Genomic DNA, 10,244 nt, shown 5'->3' on the forward strand with positions numbered 1-10,244 from the left:
TAACCGTTTCATGTCTTGGGGGATTACTTTGAGGTGGTAATTGCTCCTTTTGTCTTTGTGAGCTTGAAGATGCTAGTTGAGTCAATTGTGTTTCCAACATCTTGGTGTGAGCTATAATGTTGTTGATGGTGGTTTCCTTTGCTTGACTATCTTTTTGCATTTGAGTGAAAAACTCTTGTTGATTCTTTTGCATTTGGAGGACCGCTTTTTGAACATCAAAACCTTGGTCATTTTGGTGATTGTATGGATTTTGATTTTGGTAACCTTGGTTTTGGTTGTAAAAGGGTCTTTGATTTTAGTTTCTCATGGGAGGTGGAGTGTAAGTTGTTTGAAGATTTTGAACATTTTGGCTTTTCTATGAGAGATTTGGGTGAAACTTGGTGTTTTCATTGTAATAATTGGAATAAGGGGTACCACTCTTGTATGCTTGGAAAGCATTCACTTGTTCATTTGTTCCCCTACATTCACTTTGGTCATGTCCCAAAGTTCCATAATTCTCACATATCCCACTTGGGATTGATGAGGATGCCGTCATGGCATTAACATGATGCTTTGGTGATTTTGAGGCTTCTTCAAGTTTAGCCATAGCTTGTTCAAACTTCAAATTGATTGTGTCAATGTGAGCACTAAGTTGAGCACCCAATTGAGTAACGGAGTCCACTTCATGCCTTCCTCCTCTAGTAGCCTTGCGAGGTCTACTATATTGTGAGTTATGGACCGCCATTTCCTCAATCTTGTTCCATGTTTGATTGTCATCAACTTCGGTGAACATTCCATTTGATCCCATGTTGAGAATGTTCCTTGAATCTTCATATAAACCGTTCCAAAATTGTTGTACCAAGAACCATTCGCTAAGTCCATGGTGAGGACATGAGCGACAAATTCCCTTAAACCGCTCCCAAGCTTCATACAAAGACTCTTCATCCCATTGCTTAAAACCCGTAATTTGAGCTCTTAGCATGTTAGTCTTTTCCGGTGGGTAGAACTTTTTGTAGAAAGCTAGAGCCAACTTCTTCCAAGAATCTATTCCGAGAGTGGCCTTGTCAAGGCCCTTCAACCATTGTTTCGCGGTGCCGATTAGAGAAAAAGGAAATAAGACCCATCGAATTTGGTCTTGAGTCACACCGGTTTGAGAAATCGCATCACAATAGTCACAAAAGGTTTCCATATGAGAATGAGGGTCTTCACTAGGCATCCCCCCAAATTGGCTCCTTTCGACTAATTGGATAAAGGCGGATTTGGCAATAAAATTTCCGGTTAGATGTTGTGGTGTGGGAGTACCATTGGGTAGGTTCTCCTCGGTGGGTACGGAATGTGACGAAAATTTAGGCATTGTAGGTTGATTTTGTGGGGTATTTTGTAATGGGTTCTCCTCACCTTCTCTTGCAAAAGGGTTGATGAACTCAATAGTTGGTTGAACAACCTCACTAATACCCCTCAAATTCCTCCTAGCAAATCTCCTATTGTTCGTCAAGGTTCTTTTAATTTCACGGTCAAAAGGTAACAAATCACCTTGTGACCTTCTAGACATGCAAAATATCAAACAACTTGAAAACAATTAGAACAAACCTTGAGGAGTTTTACTTCCCCAAGGCGAAGAAAGACACAACTAATAACAATAAAAGAAAATCTAAATCAAGTAAACACCGTCCCCGGCAACGGCGCCATTTTTCATCGGTCCGTTTCGTGTTCACAATTAAATAGATGTGGTCGTTGGGTCACGTCCGAATCAAAACACAATTTATAGCTTCACAAACAACTCTACTATTAGTAAAGAGGCAAGTAAAGATCACATCCCAAGGGACGGGTATTAAAATGAGATTTCTATTGCAACTAGTGGTGTCTTAGGGGTGTCACAATTTGGGTTGATGTAGAAGGTCACTAAACTAAAATAGCAATGGAAATAAACAAGCAAGATGAATTAAAAGGGTTGTAAACAATTGATAAAAAGCACTAGGGTGTCATGGGGTCATAGGGGATTCATGGGAATTGATCATACAAACATGTTCTCAAATTATAAGCAAACAATTATTGTTGTGATGGATTGAGTTGGGTTATATCTTACAATCCTAGGAAAGTTTGGGTCCCGGAGCCGAATCGATTAGATTGTACAACACCTACAAGTCGACTTAGTCTTCCCTACTCAACAACATGCATGGTCTAATGAGACTCGAGTTGGGTTATGTCTTACAAGTCTCATTGAAAAGATAGGAGATGGTGGTAAATGCAAGGATTCATAGGCTTAGCATTTCATCAAACATAACATGTGCATGAGTTGAGATCAAAACAAGCAAGCAAATAAACCATGAAAGCATATTAAATTAAGCATGAATCATTCCCCATGTTGGTTTCCCCTAATCACCCATTAACCCTAGCTAAGAGACTACTCACTCATTATCATGTTGATCATGCTAGCAAGGTTGTCAATCATACCAACAAAAGGAAACATGATGAATAAATGAAAGTAATTAACAATAATTAAAAAGGGATTAAGAGAATTATACCTACTAATGATTCCAATAATAAAGCAAAGATAAAAGAAGTACTTGATTCTTGATTGAGAGGTTGTCAATCTCCGGATAATAACCCAAATAATCTTCAATTACCCAAAATAAAGGATGAACAAAAGAGAGATTAAGGAAATAAAACTTGTATTAGAACTTGATTAATTTTTGATTACAATACTAAAGAGATATTTGATTGATATTAACTACTCTAATTATTGATAAGAAGAACATACTCTTCTAATTAGACTAATGGGGTATTTATAGTGGAAATTAGGGGGATGCATTAGGGTTAACTAAGGGCTAAACTAGTAATTACACTTTTTAGATTGAGCAGGGAGGAGCCGATATTTTTCGAAGGAAGGGCTTCTTTCTTTGTAGCTTGGAGAAGACGAAATTGCGTTGTACAGGAATCCGTACGTTTTGGAGTCGGGACGGGCGGATTCTGGTGGTGGAACACGGGCGGCTTCAGGTGAATCCGGGCGGATTCTGGTGGCTGCAAACCCGAGCGTCTTGGGATGAAACCGCACGGATTGTGCATGTGGAGGACGGCCGGATTGTAGACAATCCGCACGGATTGTGCCTCAGCAACATTTCTTCTTCTTTTCTTCCCTTTTCTTCATAAATTCCTTGGGGATTTCCTCGGGGACTCAAGGATCCTTTCTCAACATTGCTCATCTACTATAATATGTACAAAGGCCTTCTAATCTTGTCTCTCCTTGATGCTTGGTCATTGAATTCGATCAATTTAGTCTCGTTTTGCCATGAAAATGCAAGATTTGCACTCCTTTCCTACCAAGGGATCAAAATCTCAAAGAATATGCAAAACAAAGAACTAAAGACAATAAATGACCCAAATATGCACTAAAAAGCATGGGAACAAGGCTAATTCGGGGGCTAAATATGCGCTAATTATGGTCACATCACTGTGACTCTTGGAAGAGGCGTAGCACCTGTTGCGTCCTTTCTTGGGTGTGTCTCTGTCCGAGTAAAAACTCGACAGAGGCCCGTGTTCTGTTCATTTCCGTAACACACAAATCATCAAAACTCTCTCAAATTCCAACCATTTTCCGTCAAAATTTGATCAAAAGCTTGAATTTTCCATGACCAATAGAGGTATGTGTTCTATTTTTGCATTAAACTTCTATATTTGGGCAATTTGGATCGACAAATTAGGGTTTCCAACCCTATATGTCGAAAAAGTTTGGGGCTTTTCCCCCAAATGATTTTGCTTTGTAAAATTGACCTTCTAAATGGATAATTGGTAGTATAAGGATCATAACCATGTATTCATTTAGAATTTTCATCGAGTATTGAGCATTTGAGTGAAATTGTGACGGTCTCACAGCTGAGTCGTAAATTGCTTCGAAAATAGCCTTAGGATTGCCCATTTATGACGAAACTTGATATTTGGAATCCTTGTGTGATGGGTAAACTTCCTACTATCTCGAAATGTTGATTTGTGATGGCTTTTTCAGGACACTTTTCTAGGGCATAATCACCGTTATAACGAAATGTTGTCGAAATTCCGACTTGAACCCATGACTAGGCTTGAATTTAGGCTTGACTTGACCCATATTACCACATGAGCGACCGGTTTTCGGGAGAAAATGGCCAAAGATAGCGAGAAAAGAGCGATTTCGGAGCTTTGAAAGCTTGAAAAATCCCCTAACTAAGGCGAGCCGTCACTTGACGCGGCCTAATTCACTTTAATTTTGCAGGTGACGAGGCTTCTACGTCAGGGAGATATCCCATGGATGTGGACACCATTCTTGACCCTTCTCTTACGCTCGAGGAGGCGTTAGAGGAGGCTTTTCCTGCTGCGGTGGCGGCTGCTGAGGACGAGGTCGTCGAGGAGGAGGCTGTTGAGGAGAAGGCCCCGAGGCGGGCCAACGTCGGACGAGGTGGTCGTCAGTTGAGGGGAGCACCGAAGTGGGCTGAGAGATGGGATAGCCGACATCTCATCTGGGTGGCGGAGAGTCACCTGTCCTATAGGACGGTGAAGAGCTTGGTAAATTAAGTTCTTCATTCTTTCATTTACCTTCTTTTGTCCTTCATTTGCTATTCCTTTCCTTTTTCATTCGAGCTAAAGATAGATCTTGCTTTGAATCGAAATAGGAGGCCGGGAACATCAGGTCCTTTTCGGGTTACACTACGATGATGGAGGCTTACGGGAGGCTGTCAGCGGAGGAGCAGACCATCATCGAGTTGGGAGCTTTTGGGGCCTTGGTACTAGTGTGGAGGGATATCAAGGGAAGGAAGATTCGGGCTAACCTTTGCCTAGTTCGAGCTTTCCTTGATCGGTTCTGGGACCCGACCTCGACCTTTCACATGCCTTTTGGCGAGGTTGGGGTCACGTTGGAGGATTACGACATGATTTCTGGTTTGCCGTTTGGGACTGAGGCAGTGGTGCGGTCGGAGACAGCCATGAGAGTGGACTCGGCTGAGGCTAGGAGTTTGATTGGTTGGAACCTGGCGGCGAAAGCTGCTGCGATTCCCGGGTCGGTGCCGAGTTCCTACGTCCGGGATTATTTTGCTGGGAAGACCCCGACGATGGTGATGATCGATGGGAGGGAGACGGCTCCTCCTCCTTGTACTCCGGAGCAGAGAGCTCGTTTGTGGCTCTGGTGGTTCTTGTCTTCGCTCTACCTCGGAGACAAGGGGGAGAGGCTGTCGACGAAGCTTCTTCCCTTCCTTTCTAACTTGAGTGGCCTAGGTCGTTGGGACTGGGTCACTCCTGGCTTTGCGGTCCTCACCCGCTACATGAGGGCCATGCTTCATCCTGAGTTTGTGGAGAAGGGGACTTCTCCTGCCACTATTGGTCCTGGACTGCTACTGGAGGTATGAACCTTCATTTTTTTATCATGAAAGTTCATTTCCTTTCCTTATCGAATCACGAAAGATCATCACTGATTATCTTGTTTTGCAGGCGTGGGTGTACTCCTACATTCCGAGCTTCGCGCCCAAGAGTGCGGAGCCGGGGGAGAGAGCTTATCCCGTTGTGAGGGATTGGGTGATGTGTCGCAGAAATAGCCAGCGTTCCTCTCACGACATCTGTCGACAGTACGTGAACGCCCTGCAGCTGAGCGGCGTGAGTATCACTTTCCTTTATTTGCTTTCTCAACGCTTTCTTTAAGAACTGATCATAAGAACGACCTCTTGTTTGCTTATCTTAGTGAGTGGCCAGGCCTTGGGCGGACTACACTGGCGTCCCTCTTTTTGTGGCCGAGGTCCTTCGACCTAGGAGCTCGAGCCGGTTGCTGCCGAGGACGTCGATGGGTCCCATGTGGTACTTGGGCGAGCGTTTGATTCGCCAGTGCTCTCGGGATATCTTTACGGTTCCCATCGATCCTCCTTGGACGATGTTTAGGGAGCCTTACGATGCTGAGAGGGAGGCTGACTTGGCAGATGTCAGTGGCGACGCCCTCCTTCTTCCTGACAAGGACTACTCCACGTTCCTCTACCGGAGGTTGGCGTACTGGCCGGTCGTAGTAAGTGCTTCACTTTCCCTACCGAGTTAATTTGAAAAAATGATGAATGATCATCGATTAATGGAAACCATTTGGATTTTGCAGGAGGTTGAGGCGGCGGGCGTCGAGCCCCCAGCGTACCCCGAGACCCTCGAGTACACTCATGTGGCGGGGTTGACGACGATCTCCGAGCTTCGCGACTTTGGCGAGGCGGTGACAGATGCTGGCCAGGACGAGTGGCAGCATCTGATTCGGAGGGTAAGTTCCCCAACTTAATTAGCTTTTGTATAAGTATACATTTGTTTAATTTTGTCCAATCATTGAGAATCCTGGTTTATTGAAATGCAGGTAGCGCCATCTCGGTTCGTGGCTTTGTGGAGAGTGTCCAACCAGCTACGGGCTAGTGCCATCGAGGCACTTACTGGCGGTCGAGGACGTCAGGTATGAACCTATCGTTTACTTCATTTTTAATTTTCTAACTTTCTTTGTGTTTGAAATGATTGATATGAGCCAATTCTTATCATTTGTAGAGGGAGCGCAACCTGGAGCGTGAGCTAGTGCAGTCCCGGGAGGAGACAGCTCGCCTACTGAGGGAGTTGGAGGTCCACGACGCTGAGATCGTTGCTCTCGAGGCGAGAGTCACTGAGCTAGGCGACGATCAGCAGTAGTTGTTCTTGTTTTTGGTTGTTTTTGTTGTTGGTTGTACCGCACACACTTTTGTACATTTTAGGACTTTCATTTTGAACTTTCGAACTTTGTTTCGGGCATGAGCCCCCAGTTTGGTGTACATATATCCTTTTGGTTGTATATATGACGGCCTGAGTGCCTTTGCTGCTGGGTTGTCTTGTTCGTACCTGCAGGTTAGCTTTGAACAGGTTTGGTCGATGATGGTTTATGCCGTCATGCTGCCGAAATTTACATAGAAATTGCACATAAAACATGTATTTGTACACATGGCCTAAATTAGCGCAAGACAAAGACTCGAAAAAAATGCAAAAAATTTGCCGAAAATGACTGGACGGTAGGGAGGGCTACCCCCTAAGAGAAATGAAAATAGAAACATATAAGTTTGAAATATAATATGAAACGGAGTGAAATGATTTCCCCAAAAAGAGAAATAAAAAGAAACGGGTTAGTTTGAAAATAAATAGTTAAATTGGTGAAATGATTCCCCGAAAAAGAAAAATAAAAAGAAATGGGTAAGTGTGAAAATAAATAGTTAAATTGGTGAAATGATTCCCCAAAAAATAAAAATAAATGGGTAAGTGTGCTTGCTTGACGAAAATGCCGACTTTGCCTCGAAAAGCGTGCCCGTATGATTAGGAAACTCGAAATATGGTAATTCGGCGGGATTACCAAAAATAATAATCTATATGAATAGGAAATTATGCTTAAGGAATTAGGAAAGACCGAACGCGAAAAATTACAGAAATATCTCTAGGGAAGAGGCGCAGCATGAGCTGCGTCCCTTTGAAAGGGCGCAGCACGTGTTGCGCCCTTTCCCCAGTGTGTCCGTTCTGACAAATTTTAGGAAACAGGTTTTAGTATAAATATAGACGTCGATGGAGGTTTTATTCACATAATTCTTCCGTCTTTCTTCCGTCTATTACATAAAACTCTCTAATTAATCATACAACATGGATGCCCTAGAAATCCGTCTCAAAGAATGGACAAATGAATTCACAAATGTGGAGAAACATGATATGGGTGCCTACAACTTTGGATCGATTTTGAGCTTGAAATTGGTTAAGGTGGTTAAACCATTCTTGGATGCTTGTCTCGAGTATTGGGACCCTAAGTTCCACGTGTTTGCCTTCCCTGGAGGAGATATCTGTCCGTTTCCCGAAGAAATTGCTGCAATTGGTGGATGGGACCCAGAACATATGCCTGCTATACCCTCTACTTCTCAAGGGTATAAAAACAAGTTTAGGGATTTGCTTGGATTGACAAGAGCCGAGGTTGACCGTCTTGTGACTTCAAAAGGAGTCTGAATGCATGATTTCATCGATCGGTTCATGAATAGGACAGACCCTTCTATCTCCTATGTTGCGAGGCGTAGGGCATTTGGGTTTTGCCTATTACATGGTTATGTCCTCCAAGGGCATGTTGATGAGGAGATGAGAGGTGATCCTCTCTATCTGAGCTTAGTTGAGCAAATGGAGCTGCGCAGGAGCCCAGCTTGCCTATGTTTAGGAGAGATCCTACTGGGATTGGATAACAGGAAAGCCAACCGTGACCTTCCTTATTTAAGAAGTCCCATCATTTTGCAGGTAAAAAGAATACAACCCCCTTTTTTTTGTTTTTTTTTTTGTTTTTTTTGTGGTTTGGATACTAACACCTGCTTTGGTAGGTCTAGCTTATGGAGTGTCTGCGGTTGATCGAGCCCCCAGTTAATGTTCCTGCTTACCATGCTCGCTCGATTGCCATGAGGACCAGGCTTTATATGGTGGACTTCACTCGGGTTTGCAACTATTGGGAGAACAAGTTGAAGAATGAGGATGGTCCCCTGATAAGATGGATTGTACCATGGTGGCATCTCAAGTCTGTTACTGGAGTATCGTCTCTGGATCCTACTCGATCGGTGCGCATTCCTGGCTTGGAATTCATGATATACATCTTCCCAGAGAAACTGATGAGGCAGGTTGGCTTGAAGCAAATGATTCCTAAGCTTGATACTGTTCCTCAGACTGCCGTGGCGCTTACTACTGAGAGTCGAAGAGAGTGGGCTCTCAAATGGGCTCAGAGAAACATATGGTTCCTAAACGCTTCTGTTAGCGCATTATGGGTATCGGATTCCTACTTGCAGTGGAGGAAGGCGACTACTCCTGAGGAGTGGGAGAGGCTAAGGAAGCCCAAGCCTGTTGATTACAAGGTTCGTGATGTAGCGAAGGAGAAAAAGAAGTACTTGACCGAGGGAGAGGAAGAAGCCGGATTCCGAGTTGTTCATCCGTCGAAGAAATCGAAGACCGCTCCTGTCGTCGAAAAGGTGATTGATAGGAATGGCAAGACTAGACTGCGAGAGAGACCGTTGGTGATTAGGTCTGAGATAGCGCAGGAGCGCCCGGCTCGTGGTCGAGATAAGAAATATGACAAAAATGACAAAGGCAAGGGGAAGATGGAAGAATAGCCTAAGTCTTAGTATTATTTATTATTATTATTATTATTTGTAATAAAATGGTGGCGTTTTTAGAATCCTAACCTATTTATTTTAGCATTATTTTTATTATGTGGCGTATTATTATCATTATAGAAGGAAATGAATAAAATATTGATTGGTTATGAAACCGTTGTGATTTTCTTTTATTATTCTTGTCGAATTCCAAATGCATATGCAAATGTCCTTCTATTTACATTTAAAAATAATGGGTTGTATCCTGTGAAGGATATCCTACGTATTCATTTTAAAAATAAAATAAAACCCTTGCGCGTAGTTCAAGTAAATGTAAAAGAATAATTGTTCTAAGCAAGAGCTTGTAATGAACTAGAAAATGAGAATGAGCTTTACTTACTCCTAAACACAATTCAGTTTATTTGATGATATGAGGATGACGAATTGTCAAAATGCAAGAGCAGAGTGACATAAGCTTTATTTCAGCTGGCCAGGGGCCGTTTTTATTTCGTGCTACATGAGCGACACGTGATGTTACGTGAGGCGCGTTTTTGTTCCTATTCTAGGCATAATATCGTTTCAGTTGGTCGAGGTTAGTTGGGTTGGCAAATTCATTTCCATCTAGGTCTGCGATTCTAACCGCACCCCCCGGGAGTATGGACTTGACCAGAAATGGTCCGGCCCAGTTGGGTTTGAACTTTCCTCGTGGATCGACAGGTAAAATAACTCTAACTGATTTGAGGACTAATCTCCCTCTTTGATGTTCCTAGGCCTAACCCTTTTGTTGAAGGCTCGTTTGATACGTGCCTGATATGTTCGTACATTGTGTAATGCACGCAATCTTCGCTCATCCAAGAGGATGAGTTCTTCATATCTGTCTCTCTTCCAATCGGCTTCTGGGATTTGACTTTCGAGTAGAATGCGCAAGTATGGTATTTCTAGCTCCACTGGCTGCACGGTTTCCATGCCGTAAATCAAATAGAAAGGAGTGGCCCCAGTGGGCGTCCTAACGGATGTGCGATATCCCCATAAGGCGAATGGTATCTTACTTGGCCAATCTCGATAATTGTCAATCATTTTCTTGAGGATTGTGACAACGTTTTTGTTTGCTGCCTCTACTGCGCCATTAGTTTGTGGTCTATACGGCGAGGAATGGTGGTG

The 10,244-nt window shown here is 43.3% G+C and overlaps 1 non-coding gene across 1 annotated transcript; it reads left to right on the forward strand.

Moving 5' to 3' along the window:
• The first annotated feature begins 854 nt into the window (after positions 1-854).
• On the forward strand, positions 855-961 carry LOC141597642 (small nucleolar RNA R71). The gene has a single exon (XR_012522866.1). It is a non-coding gene; the product is annotated as a small nucleolar RNA R71 (small nucleolar RNA).
• Positions 962-10,244: the final 9,283 nt, after the last annotated feature.

This window comes from Silene latifolia, chromosome 8 (genome assembly GCF_048544455.1).
Source record: "Silene latifolia isolate original U9 population chromosome 8, ASM4854445v1, whole genome shotgun sequence".
Taxonomy (NCBI): domain Eukaryota; kingdom Viridiplantae; phylum Streptophyta; class Magnoliopsida; order Caryophyllales; family Caryophyllaceae; genus Silene; species Silene latifolia.